Here is a 6,000-nt window from a genome sequence, read left to right on the forward strand (position 1 = left end):
AACAAGTGTAAGAATGCCAAATTTCCTGTATTCCCATTGTAGAAGGTGCCTAAGTGAGTTTTTAACTTAATTCTTGCTAAAATTCTGTGAAAATAACCAAGAAGCATGTAAGTTTGTGGGTGTGTGCTGTATCATAATAGGCCTGATTTATCTAAAACACTCAGAGAAGAGTTATGAGCTTTTTCTCTGCAGATTTTAAAAAAGACATAATTAAAATGAAATATTACATGATGCTGAGGCAGGACTTCTCAAGTACACGATTTTACACATTCAGCAATTAAATGTATACAAAGGGAACTTTTCTATTCTGACTAGAGAAGGGTCCAAAGGGTCACAAAAATGCTCAAAGAGACAGGAACACTTCTCCTAAGAGGAAATGCTGAGAGTTTGGGTTGTTCAGCCTAGAGAAGAGACTCTGGGGAGACCTTATTGGAGCCTTTCAGTACTTCAAGGGTGCCTATAGGAACGATGAGAACAAATTTCTTACCATAACCTGTTGAGATAAGACAAGGGGTAATGGTTGTAGACTAAAAGAGGATATATTTAGACTACATAGAAAGAATATTAATTTACAAGGGTGGTAAAACATGGGAAGAGATTGCCCAGGCAGGTGGTAGATGCATCATCCCTGGAAACACTCAGAGTCAGATTGGACGGTGCTCTGAGCGACCTAGTGTATTTGAAGATGTCCTCAACTGCAGGGGGGTTGGGCTACATGGCATTAAAGGTCCCTTTGATTTTGTGATTACATATAAATTTATGATTCTTACTTTAGTTGTAAAATAATGAAATAATTATCTGAAGTAGCCTGAATTCATTAGCAATGTTATAACTAGCAGTACAACAAGAAATTAGATAATAAAATTAAACATTTATTTTGACATTACTAATGTTTCCCACATGCAAATACAGGTATAAAATTCAGACAAGGCAATATGTGCTTTACAGTTATTCAAACATGGATTGCAAGTAAATCTAGATATTATTAGGCAAGTCTAAGATAGATTCTATATTCAGTATATTAGTCAGTATACAGTAGGTATGAAGAATGTAGTGATTACAAAACATGTACTTATATTGCTATGAAATAACAATAGCTGATTTAAGCACAGTGAGATATTATAACGTGTCCTATTGTGCTTTACACATTATTTATTCTTTACTAGTTATCTTGATTAAATAAGTGACTGGAAATAAAAATTAGATGTATCCAGAACTATCTAATAATGTTCTTTACTGAGAGTTATGCAAGATGACCTGTGTTTTTACACCATTCCATTCAGCAGTCATGAAGTGGTTCAGTGCAAAGTAGCAGTGTTTTAAATAGTGGCAAAATCTATAAATGTAAGGATGGGTTGAAAATTAGCCCAAGAAAATGTTTACTCCGGGAGGCTAGAAACGAATGATAGGTTTTCCAGTACTGGTGTTTTAAATTCTTATATTTTACTGAATGGTGCCACTTGCTCTAGTCAAAATGGTGCTTATTTTGGATGTAAGTAAGCTAAGTCATCAGACTGACCCTCTGTATATGAGCAAAAAAATATATTGAATTGTCAAATCTGTCAAATGAAATAATGTTTTTTCCAAAAGCTATGAAAATAGGTGTGTTGACAAAACTCACCTCTCAGAGCTGGAATCTTTTTTCATAATCTCAAAAAAAAGCATTTAAGCATGAAGAGGAACAGGGCAATTTCTTATCCAAAATGCGATATATTCATCTGAGGATGCTTTGGCTCTCTCAGTCTCTCTGTATATTAAAGGGTAGGAATAAGTGTGGCGCCTGGAAATGAATACTGCAAGTTGTTTTAGCTAGCAAATACAGCAGCTCAGGATGTGGCATCAAAGAATTCAGTAGATTAAAGCAACACTGCACAGTTCATACTTTCTTTGGTTATTGTCACCAAGAGAAGCCTGTGGTGCTGCCCCTTCACCGCGTTCACTATTTCTGACACTACGTTAAAGGTGTGCCAAACTACAGGAGGCGCCAAACTACAGGAGACACCAAACAAGTACAAAAATATTTGTATATCACATATTTGTGAAATGTTTCCTTTACTTGCAGGATGACCAAGAATTGTAGAGCATTGCATTTTTATTCTAAAATGGCAAGTTAAATTAGCAATATAGTCTTTTAAGAAACTAAATTCCTCAGAGGTAATTAAGAGAACACACTAGCTTTAAACTTTCAGTACTAAGGCTTTTTCTAATAAGGTATAAATATGAAAAATCTCTCCTCTTGAGACAAGTGACTAGTTTTGCAACATTACATAGGCACTTAGAAAATCTCTATAAATCAGTGAATCAAACCCCAGTCTTTTTTCAGAGAGTGTAAATATTTGATGTTCAGAGAATTTCTTATTAAGTAGCATAAGGGTGGAGCACATTTCATTGACTGTTTCGTGGAAAGAGGAGTTAAAGAGATGTTTAACACAGATGCAAGCTGAAATCACCAATGACATGATTTTGCAATTGCCTGAAGAGATTAATCTACCTAATTTTAAGTGCAAATCAGCCAAGTCCAACAACATTTTCCCGATAATCGTGACTCATTTTCATATATATTGAGTAGCATACTTCATATTATTTATTGAATGTATTTTTCGTATTTTTATTGCAGAAAGAGTTTTAATACTTTTTCTAATCTACCACTAGCAGATTAATTTATTCACAGTACAGCACCCAGTTTGTCAATCTTTGTTTTTGTTTCCAGTGATAAATTATTTAATTCAAGCGAATCATTGACACCATTCATGCTTGAAATCAGGGCATAAGATACATCTAGAGATCTTAGAGAACCATAATAAATCACCATATTTTCTGTATAAATCTCCTCTAATGATCTGATATGTAGAGATGACAGGTCATTCTTACAGATTAGAAATAAAAACTGAGACCAGTCATGGGCTCACAAAATCCATAATCATTATTTAGAGCATCAAATTCATTGTCGCTTATAGTAATTCATCTACACCTATTTCAATTAGACAACGACTGTCTAAAATATAGTAGTCAAAATAGAAGTATTTCTTATCCAATTAACTCATATCAACACTACAGATTCTTTATTATTCAAATATACCTTTCTGTTTAGAAAGAAAGTGTTTGGTAGTTGTACTTCTGGACAGGAGTGACTAAAATTACTGCAGAACCAATAAGAAAATGGAAAATACTGCGAACCACAAGGCATGGACAAGGAAGTGGGAAGAAAATCAATGGATCAGTCTCTGCTCTGATTTATATCCTTTGAAAACACACAATGCTGGATTTCAGTGCTTACAAATCACTGTGTCTATGCTGGCATCAATGCAAAAGTCTATCTTTAGGCTATCTGAAACTCTATCAAAAACATAGAAGTTGTGAGTGTCTAAAACTAGCAGACAGACTTCTTTGACCTTGTCAGTTTTCTTGAAGGCCTTGGACATCAATCAAACTACTGGCAGAAAAATAAAGCCTGTATTTATTTTTATTCTTTTGTGCTGATGATCATACGTGGATGTAAATGAAAGGCCCGTCTCTTTTCCTTCCAGTCATTTACCTTATTTGTAAACTCTACCATAGTCAAAGTAGAAGTATAAATTAATTGCTTAATAGCATTTGCTCACAAACTATACTAATTCTGGTCTGTCAGCAGTCTCCTTCTTTCAATATGTACCTGGCAATGCATAATTTCATACCCTTTCTTAAAAACTGGAAGGTTTAGAAATGAAAGAGGAGAGCAAGAGATTTACACCATAGAGTGGCAATTCAGACCTGTCCCCATGAATAAAAGACATTGCCTTTTAGGGTTATTGCCTTACATCTTTTCTGTTACTTTGTAACACAAAAACCCCTCCCACCATAAAGCTTAGAAAGGTTTCTTTTCTTCTTTCTACATCTCTATGGTGAAAATAGGGAAAATAGCATGTTCCCAGATTCTGACAGACTAGCAATTTGTTCTGAAGAACTATGATCAAGTGGCAAACTGAAGCGAGGGCAGGGTTTGCCTTACAGGATGTGGCAGTCCTCACGGAGAACAGTGGTGGTTTAGCACAGTGGCAGCCTAAGGAGAGAGACCTGTACTTGAGGTCTGAAAGAGAACTTCTGATTTCAAATCCAGAGTTCCGAGGTGGGTCTAAGACCAATCACACTGAGACTTTTTAGGCTAGGTACAGTAACAAAAATAAATTCATAGCCTCAGGGAAAGATATTGAGCAGAACTGGGGTAGTGTGAAAAATTCTGAAATGTAGATTCCTGGCTTCATTGGTTTTCTTTTTGTAAAGCTTGACCAAAAGCCAGTGGTGTGTGTTGTATTTTCATCCCTTGTAGGGCCCAGCATTTCATCTAAGGCAGATTAAAGGCCAAATAAACAAGCAGTGTGGTTTTGGAGTTTTCAGACAAGAGGTCCATGCTGAACTGCACTAAGAAGGGAAGAGCAAGAGGAAAAATACAGGTGTTACAGACAGCAAAGGAGTAGTAATGTAAATGAAGCTGGCCAACCCTGACTAGTGGCTAAACTAAAGTGACAGCAACACGAGAAATGGCAGAAATGAAAAACTACATATAAAAAGAGACGTTATCTTACAGAACTGCTGACCAGGGTGGAATTTTACAGGAGAACCACATCATGAATAAAAAATAAATGTAAAAAGTCAGAAAAATTGAGGCTCCTACTGAAAGAGTAAATAAGACTATCTGGATTATCGTGGAGGAAATGATGATAGCAAAAATGAAGAAACTGGGCTGTGAGAAGAGCTGTAGAAGGCATAGTAAATAATGTGATAGGGGCTGATCAGGAATATGTCATTCAGCTCAGTGCTTGATCACCACAATTTGGAACAGGGCAGTGGAACTGCTCTTTCCACTCTGCTCATGTCTGAATCACTTGCATGACCAGAAGGGGCACGGTGTGACTTTCCCCTAACATCAGTGAAGGAATATCAGGAGATTTTTTTCCTAACACCAACACAGGGATGTCTGGGGGCAGTACTTACCAAAGCCTTTTCCTCTCCTTTGCATTCTTAGTCCAGTGTCCCATTACAATGTTTTTTATTCTTATTTTTATTCTTATTTTTATTTTTATTTATGACTTAATGGCTTAAAATTTAGAGATGAAGACTCTTCCTCCCTCCACCATTTTCATGCTGCCTTTGGTCTGGGGAGGGTGTTCCTCCTCAATGCAAGAGCAGTAATTCAAACCTTTGAATACAGAGAAAGCTAACTGCTAGGTTGCAGGGTTTTTCTTCCAAAAGTTTATGTATTTTGCGATGAAAATGGTGATCAATGAGCTGTATACTCCATAGAAAGCCTTCCTCAATCATTTCTAAGTCATGGTAGAGGTATTTGAAATAGCTTGTACTGTCTTGCCCTCTCATGTAGACTATGTTTACATTTGTTCTTAATAAAAATTCTTTATTCTCAGCAACAGGAGAGGATCAAACCCACTCTTTTTGCTGTTGCAGATAAAGCCCTATAGTCCAAGCAGAGCTGTTGAAGTGAAAATTCTGGGGAAAGAATAAAGCAAACTGAGGTTTTAAATGTGGTTATGAGATAGCAAAGATAATTTAAGTGGTTGAATTCAACAGTTTAGATTGGAATATGTAAGGCAAATTGCTGAATGTTATTTTTTTAACCTGTCATTTTAAAATATGCTTGTTTGTGCTCTATTGTAGCACGTAAAAAAAGCAGGATATATTTTACAGTAACAGCATGCACCTTTAATTATGCTCTCTTTAGTTAATAATTTAATTTTGAGATTTTTGCTCTATTAAAGAGCTTTAGCACATCAAAAAGGCTTTCTTGAGCTGCTCTCATTCTACATCATAGCAGACACCGATGTCATGCTAGTCCCTAGGGAATTGTCAGATATATCTACCCTAAACTTCCTCCCACAGAGATTTAAAGAATTACTGCTTAGTACTTATATTCAAGCTTTGTTCTCCATGTAAAATATTCAGCTCTGTACTACTCTGTGTGGCTGTACATCAGCTGATAACCAGCAGGGCTAGATATTAAAAAACAGT

The sequence above is a fragment of the Cuculus canorus genome, chromosome 1 (assembly GCF_017976375.1).
Source record: "Cuculus canorus isolate bCucCan1 chromosome 1, bCucCan1.pri, whole genome shotgun sequence".
NCBI classification, from domain to species: domain Eukaryota; kingdom Metazoa; phylum Chordata; class Aves; order Cuculiformes; family Cuculidae; genus Cuculus; species Cuculus canorus.